Source organism: Pan troglodytes, chromosome 12 (genome assembly GCF_028858775.2).
Source record: "Pan troglodytes isolate AG18354 chromosome 12, NHGRI_mPanTro3-v2.0_pri, whole genome shotgun sequence".
Taxonomy (NCBI): Eukaryota; Metazoa; Chordata; class Mammalia; order Primates; family Hominidae; genus Pan; species Pan troglodytes.
The window spans coordinates 58538746-58558345 of NC_072410.2; the positions used below are offsets into that span (position 1 = coordinate 58538746).

General features: G+C 38.5%; 1 long non-coding RNA gene across 50 annotated transcripts in view; it reads right to left on the bottom strand.

The window, feature by feature from the left end:
• LOC100609893 (uncharacterized) overlaps positions 1–19600 on the bottom strand; it is a 111204-nt gene that overhangs the window by 68269 nt on the left and 23335 nt on the right. For all 50 annotated transcript variants that reach the window (XR_008546416.2, XR_010149463.1, XR_010149462.1 and 47 more), the window contains exons 2-3: positions 6430–6556; positions 6259–6346 (exon numbers count right to left, since the gene is read on the bottom strand). This is a non-coding gene — a long non-coding RNA (uncharacterized LOC100609893). The remainder of the gene's footprint in view (positions 1–6258; positions 6347–6429; positions 6557–19600) is intronic.

Below are 19600 nucleotides of genomic sequence, written 5' to 3' on the forward strand. Positions count from 1 at the left end.
AGAGCTTGTTAAGGGAAAGTTTTCAAATGTAAGAACAAACACAAAGCCAGACTCCTGGTATGGCTGAACCGTGGCAGAGATAATTTCCCTCTCATTTCACAGTCAACATGGGTTTATGGTGAGAGCCAGAGACAAAGATTCCTGTCCTCATGAGACTTTCCAATGGCTTATTTTGGGAGATTCTTGGATACCAGCTATTTACTTTCAAAAAGTTCAGTGGGAATTATTTTAATGTAAGAAATACTCATGACAGCCGGTTCGGGGGCAACTTTTCCAAACATGCTGTAACAAAATTGGCACTTTTAGCTAAATCACACCCTGTTCTTCAGACATTTGACTCAGATTTTTCTTTACTACAGTAAATCTGTACTTGGATCATGGAAGCTTGTAGGGACTAGCCATGTCAGTCCCACCTTAAAGACAGAGTTCCAGGCTGGATTGCATTTTCTAGAACAAATCCTTTAAATATTTTCATTCAAAGAGAACAGTAATGACAGCTTCCAACAATCAAACTGAATATTTTAGTAGAAGCTTTTCTAGACATTTGTGTTGGGATAACTAATGGAACTAATAGATTTAGGAAATGCCAGAACTCCTAATTAAGCCCTGGATACTGCCTCAGATTCTGAATGACTGAATATATTGGGCATTTTATGCCTCATCCTTCATGTAGTCCAACAAACACCTATTCTATATTTATTCTAAAAAACTTTATTAAAAACCTTACTAATATTAAATTTTCTAAATACTTTCTAAAACTTTACTAATATTAAATTTTTTACTTAAGATCTTCAGAAAATTTTCCAAATTTTATAAATTGTATACATTTTTGATGCTGCTATTGCTATAGATGTCTTCTGGAAGTTGAGTTGTGCCTTTAGGAATATTTTCCCACTACATCACTGGAATGAGCGTTACAAAAAAAGTCTCTGTAAATTCTGCATGCCTTGATTAAATGTATTAATTTTCTACCAAATCACTATTCCTTTAAGTGTTTAAAATAAAAATGAATATGGTCTTCAAACATTCATTCTAATACTATTTACTCTCCCCCTTTCAAAAACTCCCAAATACTCAAAGTTGCATATTTCTCAGATTCTGTTATATATGATTGCAACAGCAGTGAGTGATTGAAAGACATTTTCCCTAGAGTTTTAAGTCCTTTTCTATGCAAAGTTTCAACAACAAAAAAAATTTTTTTAAATAGAGACAGGGTCTTGCCATGTTGCCCAGGCTGGTCTCAAACTCTTGAGCTCAGGAAATCCATCCGCCTCAGCCTCCCAAGTGCTGGGATTACAGGTATGAGAGCCACCGTGCCGGCCAGTTTCAAAGAAATTATAATGAAAGAAAGTTAGGCAGCACAGTAGGAACAAAGAATTCCACTTCCATGTCATAAAGACTCGGGATCAAGTCTTCTAGTTAGAGCCCTAGCTCTAACTAGCTGTGTGATCTTGAGCAAGTTACTTAATTTTCTAGACCTCAGTTTCCTCATGAGCAAAATGAAAATATTAACACCATCCTCAAAGTTACTGTGAGAACTAATTAAAATAATACTTGTATCCTGCTTAATCCAGTGCCAGCACATAGTAAGCTCTGAATAAGTGGTTGTTAGAATTATTACCAACACATGGGAGGACCAACTTTACATGAGAGACAGTGCTGGGAGGTCTCACATATGCTACCTCATTTAATCCTTCACAATCCTGAGAAGCAAGGAAAAATTCTTCCCATTTTTATGGATTAGGAAATTAAGGATCAGAGAGGCTGAGTAACTTATTCAAGGTCATATAGCAAAGTGACAGGGCTGGAATTTGCAACCAGGTCTGCCTGACCCTAAAGTTCATTTTTACATGGAAGTTCATCCTTTCCAAATTTCTTTTCCTATTTCATGCAAAAATAGAAATTTCCATTTTCAAGTTTGTGTCCTTTAATACATAGCTACATGAAACTGCTTCTTTTATATTATCATAAATAACAAATATATCTTCTGCCATATTTAGTTCTTCATTCAATTCGAGATAAACATATTTTGTCTAAAGGTTTTATTGGCATTTGGAAGAAACTCAAAGTCTGTACTCAATTAAGATCTGTAAACAGAAGCCAGATCAAATCACAGAATAAAGAGATTCTCAGTGCTGGGTATGGATCTGTCTTGATCTAAATTTGGATTTCAATCATTGTAACCCATCTTTATACATTCCTGTCTTCATTCAATAAATATTTATTGAATGCTGTATGAGTTAGTCATGGAGCCTGCCTTCAAGGAGCTTAGGGTTCAATAGGAAAGAGAGATATACAAAAAGACGTATAATTCCAGGCAAGAAACAACAGTAGGTGCTAGAAGAAAAATAGGGAGAAAATGCTGGGGAGTCTCAAGGGTGGCCGTTACTTCCTACTAGGGAGCAAAGGATCAAAGAAGGCTTTGGGGGAAAAGTGGCCTCCTCTATTAACTGCTCCATCCATCTGTAAACTATTCACGAATTTGTTTTAAAATGCAGCAGGTCCCCGGATAATGTTGTTTCATTCAACATTGTTATAACGTTGATGAGAAAAAAAAAATGGCCTCTGCGCCAGGGCCCCTGTCTGTGTGGCGTCTGCATGTTCTCCCCATGTCTGCATGGGTTTTCTCTGGGTACTCCTACTCAACTTTCCTCCCACATCCCAAGATGTGCACATTAGGTAAACGGGTGCATCTAAATGGTCCCCATATGAATGAGTATTGGAGTGTGATGCACTCTGTGATGGGATGGTGTCCTGTCCAGGGCTGGTTTCCATCTCTGTGCTCTGAGGTGCTGACATAGGCTCCAGTCACCTGTGACCCTGAACTGGAATATGCAGGTTGGAAAATGAATGAATGAATACAAGTTATTATAAAATAAAAATCTGAAAAGTGTTCAATAATCACACAAATGCACAACAATAAATGATGCAGCACAAAAGCACTTAGCAAGCCTACCAGATTTGTCCTTGTTTGATTTTGAACCGTATTGGTGGGAGAAGATGCTCCTTATGATTTGTACTTTGCAAACATTTATTCTTTGATTTAACCCACTACCTTTATGACTACCATCACTCAGTAATTCACCAAAATTGGGTAATTATCCTGTTTATATTAATCTTCCTTAAATGTAGGTATAACTCACATTTGTTTCAGTGTTTAATATTATAAGTGTTTAGGGTCTTTATTTATAAGTCTGGTGATGTTTCTGTGATCAGAAATATGCCATAAAAACTTAATTCTTTTTTAAAAATGTTATTTTTATACATTTAGGGGGTACAGGTGCAGATTTCTTACATGTATATAGTGCATAGTGGTGAAGTCTGGGCTCTTAGTACATTTTCAACCCTCACCCCTCTCCCACCCTCCCACATTTTGGGGTCTCCAGTGTTTGTTATTCCACTCTGTATGTTCATGTGCACCCACTGTTTAGCTTCCACGTGCAAGTGAGAACAGGTGGTATATGACCTTCTGTTTCTGAGTTATTTCACTTAGGATAATGGCCTCCAGTTCCATCCATGTTGCTGCAAAAGACATGATTTCATTTTTCTTTATAACTTTATTCCATGGTGTATCTACACCTCATCTTTATCCAGTCCTCCATTGTTGATTCCCTATGTTTGCTATTGTGAATAGTGCTACAGTAAACATGTGAATGCCGGTATCTTTTTGATGTAATGATTTATTCCCTTTGGGAATATACCCAGTAGTGGAATTGCTGACTGGAATGGTAGTTCCATTTTTAGGGATGTAACTCTTGTTTATATATCAATTACCCTATGACAAAATTGGTTTTCTTACACATTGTTTCTCAGTTTCCAAGAACCTATGGATAAAGTTAAGTGAAGACTTGCTGTGTAATACAGAAAGTGGTGAATATGTGGGGCTGTGAATGAAACAGGACTGGCCATGAGTTGATCATGTGAAAGCTGAGTGATGGCAGTACATAGAACTTCATTACACCCGTGTGTCTGCTTTACGATATGTTTGAAATTTTGCATTATAAAAAGTTAAGGCGGGGCGCGGTGACTCATGCCTGTAATCCCAGTACTTTGGGAGGCCGAGGCAGGTGGATCACGAGGTCAGGAGATCAAGACCATCCTGGCTAACACAGTGAAACCCAGTCTCTACTAAAAATACAAAAAATTAGCCGGGCGCGGTGGTGGGCGCCTGTAGTCCCAGCTACTTGGGAAGCTGAGGCAGCAGAATGGTGTGGACCCAGGAAGCAGAGCTTGCAGTGAACTGAGATCGCACCACTGCACTCCAGCCCGGGCGACAGAGCGAGACTCCATCTCCAAAAAAAAAAGTTAAAATATTCTACAAGCTAACTTACCTGTAGGACTTCCACAAGTCATTGACATGTACACATGTAAGTGGCTACAGAATGTATGATAATGGTTTGGGCCTGGAAGGACATTAGTGACCACCAGAGTGAAATGAACTGAATCTCCCTGCCTCCCCCTCCATACACACAAGCCTACTCAACAAGATCTCTTTAATGTAAAGCCACAAGTCAGAAAGGGTGAACACAGGGTAATAACCCAGGGACTTGCCTAGAGGCAATGCTTACCTCTGGGCAAGGACTGAGCACATATCCTAATGAAAACAATTCGTGTGTGTTTGAAAGAAAATTGAATTCAGTACAATCGATAATGTTGAGAGTCTTCAGGGGATCTGCAGATGTGGACTCATGGAGCAGCATCCTATCACTTCTATCACTCATGGAGATTTTACACATAGGCCTAGGGAACGACATGGTATCAATTTGTCTCGTGTGGGTGAGACAAAAGCATTCAATACTGCGTCGACCCAAGAGTTCTCACTGGCTCTATGTAGCACATACCCCCAGAATATTCAGGTGTGTTATGTAGTAATTTCTATTGAATGCAATACAATTTTGTTATAGTTATTATGCATGTCACTTAATTCACATACTCTCAGGCATACCAAGAAGGGAGAAGAAAGGGTGAAGGATAGAGTTCAGCCACCTGGCAGCATTCCATAAAAACTGGGCAGATTCATGAAATATTACAGTGGGAGAGGTGCTCAAAATAGTTTTTGCACACTTTTGAAGATAAGAGAGTCTATCTGTCTTAGATATTCTGCCTGGATATGTTACTAGCATCAGGATGTTTTGAGGAGGCCATGCCACCCTGACTCCAACCCCAAATTAAAATTACAGCAGTCAAAATTAGAGTGTCACACGGCCAGGCGCGGTGGCTCATGCCTGTAATCCCAGCACTTTGGGAGGCCAAGGCGGGTGGATCATGAGGTCAAGAGATCGAGACCATCCTGGCAAACACGGTGAAACCCTGTCTCTACCAAAAAATACAAAAAATTAGCTGGATGTGGTGGCGGGTGCCTCTAGTCCCAGCTACTTGGGAGGCTGAGACAGGAGAATGGTGTGAACCTGGGAGGCAGAGCTTGCAGTGAGCGGAGATTGCACCACTGCACTCCAGCCTGGGCGACAGAGTGAGACTGCATCTCAAAAAAAAAAAAAAAATTAGAGTGTCACATGCTACTTTAATTCTGTGTTGTGGTACTTCAGTGGCTTCTCATTTGAAAGTGTTGTGGTACTTCAGTGGCTTCTCATTTGAAAGTGCATAATTATTTTCAAATTATCATATATCATTTCATGGTTAAATTAGATTATCAGCTAGAACTTCCAGGGGGATTGGAATTCTACATGCAAACTAGATTTCAATCCCTATTTATGATCATTTTGGACATCTTTGTTTCCTAAACCCTCAGATCAACTGTTTCCCTGGATAACCCTAAGGCACTGGGAAATATCTGAATGGAAGAGATCAGCGCTGTTTTTTATGGCATGTTTGCAAGAGACATATTTTTTCTATGTCAGAAACCTAGCTATTCAGTAGGGATATATTTTTCCAAGAACATCTCAAAATATTTCTTTAAGAAAATGTAATTCATCTGACCACTTTCTTCTTAATTAAACCCAGCTGTGTGTGTGTGTGTGTGTGCGTGTGTGTGTGCGTGTGTGCGTATATGTGTTTTCTGTACCTTATTTCAATAACAGAGAAGGAAGCTCTTAAGGGCACCTCTGCCTTACACACTGTGAGTCAAAATGACTTGGAAACTCCCTGGCTATACTGTGATCAGTTGTTCAACTTTCAGTTTTGACAGCTTTAATAATTCTAAGCCACCATGCTCCTGATATTCTTCTTTCTAAAGAGAAACAGTTGTTTTGTTTACATATGTAGTCCGTATGATAATTATCTAAATTTGTTCCTACCAACCTTGTTTGATCTCTGTAGTGTCAACTGATAAAATCCATCCATTTTGTAGAGCCAAACATCTTTTAGATCTCAGGTCAGAGGTCATTTCCTGGGGGAAAATCAGAAGACTTTAAAGAGGTTGCAAAGCCTGGACTTCCTCACAGAAATCACCACACAGGATAATCTTACAACCTTCGGTTCTTCTAATTTCTACCAGCTGTGTGATTATTTGATTGGTATCCATCTATTCCATGAGACTGTATAAATTCCACGAGAGTAGGGCCTTGGTCAGTTTTGCTCACCATTATGTTCTCAATGCCTGGAACAAAGAAGGCCATCAATAAATATTTGTAGAATGAATAAATGAATGTAAAAATATATAAATGTGTCCATGAATAAGTGAGTAAATTACAGAAATTTCACAAAGAGATTTTATCAATAACACTTTAGAACTGCACTGTTCAACACAGTAACCACTAGCCATATATGACTATTTAAATTTAACCTTAAATTAATTAAAATTAATAAAACTAAAATCCAGTTCCTCAGTTGCACTAGCCACATTTCAAATGCTCAATAGTCACACATTGCTGTTCACTACTATATATGACAGTGCACAATATACAGCATTTCCATCATTGTAGAAAATTCTACTAGCACAACTCAAGCAATTCTAAAATTCGAGGCCAAAGACAGCATTATTTTTTCCAAAATGAGTCAGATCATTATTATTGGTGCCATTGATAATATTAATTGTGCAACTTAAACCTCTTTCCCCTAAAACTATTCCCCCTTGATGACTGAGCTTAAACCAAGTATTTCACCTCTTTTTCTTTCAAAATATATAACAAATAATTTGTATTTGTCTACTTTGATTTGTAAGGCTCTATATATAGTTTTATATACTTTCCTGAGTACTCAAAAGAATCCTTGAAATTGGGAATATATACTTTTCTAAAAGTGCATTTTTTACACAGGCCAGGCCTCCTATGCACTATACGTTGGATAAAAATGGGAAAGATATGTGTTCTAGAAGCCATCATTAGTATATGAGGAATTGGGATTTGTATTAATTTCCCTAATTATGTTAAGTGCGTGATTGCACACATTCTGGAATTGTAATTATGTGTAAATTGATATAGTTTTCCAAATGAATAATATTCAATATGTTTGGTGAGATCCTTTAATTTCAACAATTAAGCTTTTTTTAAATCAAAGACTCTAGTTCCAGTCATCTTATTCTGTAAACTATAAACAAGCATTTTGTTTGTGAAAGCAAAGATCAGAACATTGCCAGAGTTAGGAAAACAAGATTATAACATTTATACTTAATTTAAAGCAATAATTTGATTTAAATACCCATACAAGCAAAAGCATCTTTAATTATATAAGTTTGAGAAAAAGCATAAGAGAATGGTGAAGATATAAAGGAATGGGGCAGATCCTCAGATTCAGGTACACATACTGGGAAACTGAGCACACCAGGAGAAATTCGCAAATGTAAATTCCTACAAGGCTTCTCTTATAAAGAGCAAGGTTTTATGTCTCCTTTTAGCAAGTTAGACTCCATAATTCCATTTATCTCCATATCTTCATAAAAAAGGAAGATTCTATTCAATAAATCTATGGCTACCTTAACTACACCTAGGTGTTTTAAATTATGCCACAAATTTTGTCAATCTTTACCATAAAATACCAAATCCAGCTTTTGCTTGTCAACATAGCTAAAACATTATCATTTATCATATTCTAGTACCTTCAAGTTTTCATACCACATGTGTTCCAAACTCTAGGAAATTAAATATTTGCCTAATACCACACTCTAAAACTTCAAGCCCTACAAATTGAGAAGTACACAATTAACCCATTTTCAAGTGTATTTGCAGAGATTGCACCTGTGCCTACTTATGAACAAATCCTAAGTTTTCTGTTTCACTCTTTCAGTGCTTAGTCAGCCTTTATATCTCAGGATTTTTCATTTACAAAATGCATGTCACATTTGACAAAGGTAAAATTGTATGGTTTCAGCACTTGGTTTTTTGAGCAATTCAGGTCTTAATTCTTAGAAGGTAAACCTAGCAGTTGTCAGAATGCCACACAACAAGTTTATCCATAAAGAACTTTCAGGAATGAGCTGGGAGGGAAGGGGTCAGATGAGTAGAAAATTGAATTGCGAAGGTTCATGCCCCTTGTTTCTGTTGATTTCCATGTGGAAATTCAGGACCAGCCAATCCCTTTGAAATCTGTCCTAGAAATCATGACTCTGCAGGAGTTGGAAGCTCACATGCCTTCTAGATTGAGGCACGTAGCATCAATAAGTGAAGGAAGGCTGGGAGACAGATAAGGAGAGATGATTAGAAACTGTGATAAGCCCCATCTGAAAACATTTAGATAGGCTTTTTTTTTTAAGTTTTTAAAGATTGCACAAGCCCATTCCATGCAATCTGTAGAGCTGCCAATTTGGAGTTTCTGCTTTAGGAGACAACTCGAGCTTAGGGCTAGGGTAAGAGAACTACTGGCTGTAATAATTTAAGGAACTTTTTGTTCCAGTAAAAGTCACAGGCCATGCTTTAAAAGGGCCTAGGAGTCTATTTAGGGCAAGTTTTTCATGTTTTATGTTGTAAAACTGTATCTAATTATGAGCCAACTTTAACCTTTCTTCAACTTTTCTCCATCTCTCTTCCCAACTACTTCTATGTTTTGTTGGCTTGAGCAAGGCTACTTTGTTAAACACTGCCTCATACCAAGTTCTTTCCGGCCACTGGTCTTATTGCAAACCATAGAGGGCAGATTTATAACTTGCCCAGATTTTGTGTGAAACTATAACAACAAAAAAGGAACTCTAAGATCTGTTGTAAGTTTTGAAGGTGCTGTATTTCTGAAGATAATCTTCCTACAGGAGGTATTCCTATTCTTAACAGAAACAGATTATTTGAAATTGTTGGGTTTACATTACTCCAGAGTAAACTGGCACTGTGTTTAATCCTGTGTAATTTGGGGGCAAGTAAATAATCTCTCTACTTCAATTTCCTCATGTTTTAATGTGAATGATGATGGTCACAAGATTGCTATAAGTATCATGTGTGCTAAAGCATGTAAAAGTACATTGTATGTTACCTACTAAGTACTCAATAAATATCTATTTTATTGTTACACATCCCACAATCATTCACTAATTATCCTGAACATTGATGATACATACCATGGCAATGACACTGATAAATTTGGTAATAGTGCTTAAGTAGAAGAGTATCATGAGAGGAAATGGATTGAAAGCAAAGCATAAATGACAACATTTATTGGGTGCTTACTATGTGTCAGACTGTGAATAGTGCTTTCTTTGCATGTATTAAATCTCATTTACTTTTCACAACATCCCCATGAGCTATGAACTCTGAATAACTACATTTTTAAAAACGATTCACGTGGTGATATTTACTCCTTCAATCAGCTAAGCTAGACCTTCTCCAGAAGGTTCTCCAGAATCCTCCCCCCAATATGATTCTGGGGTTGATTTTGCCAAAAGTAGAGTTTGCAGGAGATTTGGAAGACAGAAGTAAAGCAGCAGCCATTACTCTCTGAAGATTGTCATCTTTCGATACAGCAGTGGACAGACATAAAGGTGCCAGTGGGCTCCAGCTGTCTGCTCTCCTCCACTCCACGTCCTGCCATTTTGGGAGGCCTCTGGCATCAATGATTAATTGCAGTGTCACTTTATACTTGAATGTGACCCTTCTGTGGCAACAGCCCCCCATAGATTTCTCCACCAGCTCCCTATTCACAACCCTATTTCAGCAGCTGGGCATGTCTGCCTTCTCAGGTGAACTGATGGGTGGCCCCTCTGATCTTCTAGCTCCCCCTTCAGACCCTCTCCTCCCCAGTGCCTCCCATAGTAGCGGCTCTGTTTTTCTGGTTGAACCCTGATTGATACACATGTTTAAGATGAAGTAGCTTACGCCAAGATCACTCAGTCTGAATGGCAGAACCAACATTAGAAGCCTTAATCAGCTTCCAGAACCCATGCTCTTCATAACCACAAGGCAGCATTGTCTGAAGGAGAGGGGAAGAAGAAGGAGATAAGGAAGAAAGAAAAGAGAGAAAGCATGAAGACTATAGAGAAAGAGGAAAGAAGCAGAAAAGAAAGAAAAGGAGGATAGAGAAGGCAGGAGGGAGGACTAGATGATAAGCAATGGGGAGTGGGAGAAAAGCGAAGAGGAATAAAAAATAAAGAGAGGTAGGATAGTACAATGTCAGCTCTACTTGCTCTGCCAATGCTTTAGCACAAAGCGGGGAATTTCAAGCACGGCTAATATATGCCACAGGACTGCAGAGTTCTAGCACTCGGGTGTTGAGGGGGCAAGTGCCCTTTTGGTTTTACTCTTCTATTAGGAACTAAATCTAAATTTTCATAAAAGTTTGTTTTTTTTTTTTAACAGAAGACCTAATAATTTCTCTAAGTATTCACTCTTTTTTTTGCCATTTTTAATCTGTTTTTTACAACCTTACATAAGCCAGTGATAAATAACAACTTGCAAAGCAGCAATCTTTACTATAGATTTTACCCCTGAGTTGAAAAATCAAATATTTTTATGCAACAGAACAATGGCTAATAACTTAATTATAGATCATCATGTTCAACTGGGGTAGTTATCAATTTAACTCTGTATTATTCAACAACACAGATGTGGCAAATTTTGCACATAATTCCAAAATAGAGGTGTGAAATATCATTTTCCCATGTGACTATTTGGTTTAACCTAGATATTTACTGTGTATGATATTACAACTGCCAGGGAGACATAGAAATTAAAAACAAGATAAAATCTTGTGGAGTTTTATTTTCTACTCTGAGGCAGCTAATTTTTAAAATATCCTGCCCAGGGTACAGGAAGTGCTCCTCAGATGTCCTGATGTGCATGGAGGCAAGAGGACATTATGCCTGATTTAAGGACAAATCATCTCACCCACTGTCATCCTGCATGACTGCTCATGCACTGCTCCTGACTTGCATTTTAAGCACTAGTCAGTTTGCTTTTGGCAAGAGTGTGCTAGAGCAGGTTTTATGAGAGGACAGTGATAGAAGATGTGACAATCTTGTCCCAAAATGCCCCTTCTCTCCTTAAGGACTTGTCTCTCCTTGAAGCTCCAAGATGCCACAGTCCCTGACCAAGGGATCAAGCTATAGAGGGAGAAGGGGACACCGAACTTGCTCTTACAATGGGTTACCTTCTTGCTTTCCCAAGATGAGGTTGGGTAGGGCAGGCCTGGCTCAATATATTATTCAAAAGGCAGTTATTTTAAAAGACTCTCATCTAAATTTACTTCACTAAATGGCAGTGAGTTTTGCCCCTTAAGAGGCTATTCCAGGCTCAGAATGGTATCAGAAGGCAAAAATTGGATTTTTAAAATTTTTATTATAAATAATATAGTGACAAATTATGATTATTATATATGCAACACATATAACTAAATATATAGTTATAGATAATATATACTATTATCTGTAACTATAATAGTAATATATACTATTATCTATGACTATATATTTTTATAATGTATAAATATATTTTTATAATATAATGATATATGTAACATATATCATTATATTATATAAATTATAACAAATAATTGTTATTTATTATCACCGTGAATCAGAAGAGGCACTGTTAGTTCCCTGAGACATCTGGGGCTGGGCCCGGAGAATCACCCTCAAGCCATCACCACATGTAACTGTGCCCATGGAGCGCTAATACCCTCAGCCTTTGTCTTACTTCATAAACACCTTCCCACCCTCCTTTTCCTACTGGTTCTCAGTCCTCCCAGATTCTGGCCTCCTAGTTTATTTTCTTCTCTGTCGCCTCGGACATGACTCAGGTTACTGCTGCTGGAGCCCAGGCCTTTCACTACCCTACTCTGCCAGAAGGCTCTCTCTGACTAGTGATGACTGGGGGTGAGTTCTGTTAGGATTCTTATCCTTTATCCCAAAAAGAATGAAGGCTCCTCAAGCTTCAAACCAATTTCAGAACCACTTGGGGCAGAGATGACACATGACAGCCACTTGTTGCTTCTTTAGCACTGACTTCACACCATCCCCTGGCTATGAAAAGGAATCCAGATATGCAAATAACCTGTAATTATTATGTGGGTGGATTACCATAGCAATGGGTCTGGGTATTTTAGCTGCCTTAGATTATCCCCTAAGGAAGCATTTTACCCTTTGTTGCAACCAGCCTTCTCACTCTGGTTCCAGCCTTCTGCCATGAGCTGAGGTTTTGGTTTCTGTGAGAAGCTGAGTTGAAGAGTGTGTCTTCAAGACAAGAAGTGGTTTGTCAAGGCAAGGCCTCAATCACAAATGGATATTATCTACACATTTTCTTCTGGACCATCAACATATTTACTGAGGTCCTCTCCTTTACCTCCTCCTCAAGTCTCTGACAGCTTTGACCTCAGATTTGCCCCACACTGTGATTCTTCCATTTGCCCTACAGTAGTCAAGATTCTTGTATGCAGACAACTGAAATGGACTTTGTCTTAAGCAGATAAGGAATCTATTGGCAGACTAATAGGTAGCTCCTAGAATTGATGAGAAGCCTGAAGAACCAGCTGCAAGAAATGAGCCAGAACCAAGAGAGATTAAGAGATCAGAACAGTCGAATCTACCTGTCTGGTCAGGGTACACTGGACTGCTATCACTGACAACCTCTCCCCTACCTCCACAAGACATAGAAATGACCCTGGAAGCCCCATAGACGCTGTTGTCACTAGACATTGGATGCTGCTGCCACTGTCACTTCTGCCAAAATGAGTTATTTCTAGACCTTGCTTCTCCAGTCTAGAGTTATTAGTGGTCTAGATCACATGGCATGCCCTTATTGACAAGAATATGGAAACTGAGTCACTGGCCTTGCACTTTAGTGATGGAAAGTGGGTCCTATAGCTACCAATTGAGGAAAGGGTTCGACATTGAACACTAAAGACAAAACTATTATATACCTTTACTCAGACATTCTATTTTGGCCCAATATTTAGCCCCAGAAGACTGCAGACTCCGATTTTGTGTTATGGACCAGGTTTGGGCATTTCACATTCCATGAAGCTCCAACCTGTGCCCATCCTGGTTTTCAGGGTTTACTACTCTAGCTAGACATTTATAGCTTGTAATGACTTTGTCCCAGTAGGCATCCCAAGTTAAGACTATTTTAGTTTCTGCTTAAAATGATCAGGTCAAATTCTGCCCCTAATATATACTTAATTTATATTGAGGCATTTGAGTATTTTGTACAATTACCTAAGGGTTGATAAATTATTTTCTTTTGTGTTCTAGGGTTTGAATAATAATATTTATTAAAGGCTTATTATGTATAGACATAATTGTTACTATAATCTTGTATTATCACTCGTTTTTACAAATGAGGAAACTGAGGCTCAGTGAGGTTAAGTGATTTGCCCACAAAACTAGTAAAGCCAAAATTTAGATTGTATTCTGATTCCTCAGCCTGTATTTTCCCCACTGTACTATGCTGCCTCACCAGAAAAACTAAGAGTTCTGTAGATACATTATTCCATATGCAGGTAGAGCTAAAATTATGCCTACCAATTTTGCTTCAGATTTTAGATGTGTGCTTACTGTTTCTTGCCTGACAATTTACTTTCTATACTTGCCTGACAGAGAAGGTAGCAGATGCACTGTGTGAGCAGAAGAAAAACAAAATGTGTCCTCATGCCAAAGTCAAAATTAACTCTAACAAGAGGGAAAAGTTGAAGGCAATTTGCTTTGTGATAGGGTTTGCTTTAAATCGTCCATGTTTCTACAACATTTTACAAATCATAGATGCTATAGGGAATCTACCTTTAAAAAATTGTTTATTTAATGAAAAGGTTTGCAAATTTTTTCAGAGTAATAGTTAACACTTCTTACTTATTCGCTTACAGTTTTTCTTTCCCTACTTGACTCTGTGATCCATGGATACCATGTATCTTATTCATCTTTTTATCCCTAGTACCTGACAAAACGTAGGAACTCAAAATTTAATGATTTAGTGAAGGGAAGAAGGAATAACAAGCAAACTATTATCAAGGCAATAATAGTATAAAGGAGGTTGGGCAGTCAAGGCTAAGATCTTTTCTCTCCCAACCAGAGTTCTTTACAGTCCTCTGTCAATCTCCTTAACAGGACAGGAGTCTCTTTCCTGAAGTGTAAAAGGATACTTAAAAGGAGGTAGATTCAAATTCAGCTAACACCCACTGAGCACCTGCTGTGTGTCAAGAGCTTTTCATGTACGATATCTTATGCGAAACATCTAATAAGCTCATAGCTATTATTATCTCCACTTTTCGGATGAAATCGCTTGGGCTCAGAGAGGTTAAATGCTTTGCCCAAGGTTACACAGCTAATTAGGGGCAGGGTTGGAAGTCAAACCTGGTCTCAGTGAAAGCTCAGCCCTCATTCTACTCCCTCACTGCTCCGTCCCCATAGTGCATCAACCCATGTACAGTCATACGTTGTTTAACAACCTGAATACCTTCTGAGAAATGCATCGTCAGACAATTTTTTCATTGTGTGAACGTCATAGAGTGTGCTTACACAAAACTAGATGGTATAGCTTACTATGCACCTAGGCCATATGGGATAACCTGTTGCTCCTGGGCTACAAACCTGTACAGCATGCTACAGCCTACTGAATACTGTAGGCAATTGTAACACCATGGTAATTATTTGTGTATCTAAACATAGAAATGATACAGTAAAATATGATATTATAATCTTATGGGACCACCGCATATATGCAGCCTGTTGTTGACCAAAATATTGTTATGTGGTGTATAACTGTATCATATTTCAGTAGAATTTTTAGCACATCTTTTTCACAGCTTAGCAGCCCTGCAATAGAGATGAGTTTTATAAATAATAGTCTCTTAAATTATATGAAATATGGTCGTGGTTTCCCAAAACATAGTAAGTCCACCATCCCTATTCTATACCATTATCTCTAACCAAGAGTTAGTGTTGGAGACCACCATTCTGTTTGTACGTTAAAAGAAATCAGGAATGACCTGTAATAACTTAAAGACTGTTAGGAAGATATCTCTGATTTACAAAAAAAAACAACTGGTTTTTTTTTTTTTTTTGGATAACTACCGAAACCTGTAGCTTAGTATATAGTCATTTAATTGGCTTATTCCCTGTAAACCCCCTAATGGAGATCACTTCAGAGGCAGCAACGGTTTTGATTGAGAGTTAGGTGCAGATCAATTGGGGCACTGAAGCCATTTGAGAGGACAATGCAGTACTTTGGAAAATATAAAAGGTGCCTTAAAAGAAGGTTAAATGAGAAAGGATTGGGTTGAGGAGTGGAGTTTAAAATGGTAGTAAGCATTTTAAGAAGGTAAATAAATAAATATACGCCAAACACAGACTAACTTAAATTTTAAAAAGTATTCATAAAGAGACAATAGCCACTAGGATGGTGACATTAAGAACAAAGGGAAGCTCTAATTTCACATTTATGAGTTAACCAAATGCCCAAGGTAAAGTGAAATAGTCCATAAATTATATTTTAACATCAAAACAATGTTAAGTCACTGATTATTACATTGTCCTAAGAAAAAACTATTGCCTTTTGTGCATATTATCAACCAAAAACATTCTCAAAGTTGACTATTTAGGTCATGACCAAGAAGTATCCAAAAGGCAAGAAATCTGCATTTGACCCTGGGTCATTGGGCCCAGTTCCTGTCTCATCTAGGAAGACTTCTCAGTTCAACAAAAATTTTGTCCCGACCCAGAAGCCACTGGCCAATTTCCAGGTCAATACCAAGACATTTGTATAACCAGTTCTAGGCCCAGCAGTTACAGTGACAGAATAATAGCCTCTCTGTTGCTGACCTGAAAAGTCTGTATCCCAGTTTACTGAACAGGCCAATATGGTGCCTACCATATTGACAGCTCCTGTCTAACAGGACTCCAACCCACAGCTCCTGTTAGGAGGAAGAGGCCCCAAGGTTTCCTCAAGGATACATGGCCATGTTTTGTATTTCAGGACCCAACTCCATGGTTGTTGCTAATTGGACCAGGGGAAGGTAACTGAAAGAGCATTTTAGGTTCCCCAGTAGCCTACGAAGTAGTCTGGTTCAAGAGAAATTTCTGATTCAGTATCCAAATTGTACTTACTGGGTTGTATCTGTCTGCAAGATATGTAAAATGCAACGATGCAGAAAAAGACAACTGGCAATTGGAAGTGGAAGCAGAAGTAGACACAGAAAGGAGCAGATCTAAAGGGAGAAGCTAAGTTACTTTAGTGGTGGAGCAGTAAATCAACAATGGTCCTAAATAACCTTCCAGTTCTATTTTCTGAGACAGCTGGCTGTGTTTCCTGTTTTTCCTGAGATATATTATTTATTTAGATTTTCCTGAGTTCTTCTGAACCCAATGCATCAGTTAGAAGTGCCTAATTTTGTGATGGTAATAAGTAACATGAATATTTCAGAGTTTAACACAACAAAAGGTTATTTCATTTTTGCAGAAAAATCTGCCCCAGGTCTGGGACAGTGTCTAGGGTTTACATCCTTCAATATCACAGACTGTTTCTAGCTGGGAACTGATCACTGGCTCTTAAATACTTCTTCCTACATGTGATATATTACTTCTACTCCCAGCCAATTGGCTGGAGCTCATCATGTGGTTCACCCAATTGCAAGGGAACTAAGAAATGTGATTTTTCCAAGTACTGAGAAGAAGAAAACTGGATATATGGGTGAATCAGTGGGATAACTCGCTACCATCCCTTTAACCCTTCATTGTGACCTTATGTTAATCATTTTAGCTCCTCCTACACATCAGTGAAACCCATCAGGTAGTATTACATTCATGTGATTTACTCGCCTTTGATTCACTCTGAGACACACCTAGACACATACCTCTTGCCACTAGCAAATTTGATGCCTCATGATAAATAAAATTTATAGCAAGAAGGGACTTGCATTGTTGAGTAGATGATTTCAGCTGTGTTTTTTTTTTCCTTCTAAAATCAGAATAGTAACAGAGAATGATGGATTTCTGCCATGTGGGGGAAAAAAAGATTATGAGAGCTATTGACATCATCTCAGCAGGACCAAACTACTATAATTTATTTCTTTGTGAGTTATTATAGATGGGTAAATTCAATCTAAAAGGAAGAAAAAGAGGAAGGAAGCTAAAATTTACTGAGTATCTACTATGTGCCATCACTTTATACAGATATTATCTCATTTATTTGCCACCAGGCAGTATCTGTGGGCTAGATAGTGCTGTTTTTCAATTAATTAAACTGAGACATGAAGAAGTTATATGATTTGGCCAAAATCACACAACTAGTACATGGTGCTCCAAGAATTCAACCCAGGTTTCTAAATCCAGACCTCCAAATCCATGCTTCTCATAATTTCATGAAGCATGAAAAGCAGCAAACCTAAAATACACCCAAGGAGAGATGACCCAGATTTTCTGGGGCTATTCCAAAAAGAAATAATGTTCAGGAAGGGCTGAGCTGATTTTAGGAAAGCCCCCAAAGCTTTTGAAGATGGAAATCTCTCTTGCATTCATTTATGCTTTCATTTATTCAAACAGATTTAATGAGTCAGGGTAAAAAGGAAATAAAGGATAAAAAGACAAGATTGAAATCCCTGTTCTCTAGTTTCCTCACTATATTTAGGCATAGACCCATAAGTAAACAGACAGACAATTATGATATGGGTTGGCAGCGGGGGGACAGGTAAGAGCTGTGATAGGAGTAGGCAAATGGTATTAAGGGTCCTGACCCAGTGCTGCTCTTCAGTTCCCTGGGAAACAGACTCAGAGGGATATTTGTGTGCAGGAGGCTTGCTTTCAGAATTAGCACCTATAGGGTGAAGTGAAAACAGCTGAATTGGGCAAAAGGCGAAGTGGGATTATGATGTGGTTGCCACAAAGTCCTCAGCCTTTCTATGGGAGAATTATGGAGCTAGGATGGCCTACAGAGTTGTCCCCACTGGAGCAATGGGACCAGGCTTATAAAAGTATAAACTTCTGAATCAACTAATAATTGTAGTCATTCCTGGGCTGGCTCTAGGAAGGAATGTGTGATCTTAAGCTCTCTTCAACCAAGGGCAATCTCTAGAACAAAATGTTGCCAAGATCTATCCAATATTCCCAGCAGTTAGTGAAATCTGTGCTTCAGTCCCAAGGACATAGAGAAATGCAAGCAGCATACCATAGCATCCACTACACCCATCTCCAAGGAAGATTTCCTGGAGAAGATGGCCTTGGAGCTGAGTCCTAAAGGACTAGCAGGAGTTGTTCAGAGAATGCCACATACAAATACATGGTGGGTCTGAAGAGAGTGTGTCCAGGGAGGTTTATCACACCTGTGGAAGCACGTAATGCATAAAGGAAAGTAGCAAGTGCTGAGGTTGAAGAGGTGAGCAGAGGCCAGGTCCTGCAGAACCATGGCATGTTCTGCTAAGAGGTTTGGATTTTTTCCTGACGGCAAAAGGAAGGCATTCAAAAACTATTCAGAAAGAGACATAATTGGATTTGCTTTGTAGAAAGATCATTCTGGCAGCAAGTGGGGATTATGTTCGATGGGGATGAAACTGAAAGAAGAGAAGCAGACTCATTAGGAGGCTGTGACAGTAATCCCGGAAAAAAAGAATAATACTTGAGCTGACAAGTAGCAGTAATGGTGAGAATGGATGGATAGAAAAGGACAGATTCCAGGGATATTAAGTGGGTAAAACTGAGAAAACTTAAGAAATCAACTGCATGTTATGGGTAGGAAAACAGACTTAAGAGTGACTCAGGTTGGTTCCAGCCACTTGTTGATACAAATCTGGAGGGAAAGAGGGTAATTTCAGTTTTGAACACCTTGTCTGTGGAAACTTCACGTAAAGATCTCCAGCAACCCTTTCCTGAAGCTAAGGAGAGAAATAAGAGTTGGATAAAAAGTCAGAGTCAATACATAAGTGGTAGGTGGAAGCCACAGGAATGGATGAGATCATTGGAGGAACATATACTTTTGAGTGTACAGAGACACAGGAGAAAAACAATGTTTAAGGTGGAGAGGAGTCCACAAAAAAGTACTAGAAATGTACAAAAAAGTGCTAGAAATGTAGGTAGAAAATCAAAAGAGAGGAAAATTAGAAGTGAGAAGAAGAGAGAGTATCAAAAAGTACCAAGCGCAGTTAAATGCCACTAAAAGAAAAAGGAAGACAATTTTCCAGAATATTGAGGAAGTAGAGGGTCACAAGTGACCTTGGCAAGGAATGTTTCAATGACATGGAGAAGACAGGTCATAATAAAGAGAATAAAGAAAACATAGACGAACTTTGAAGACATTCTGCTAAGTGA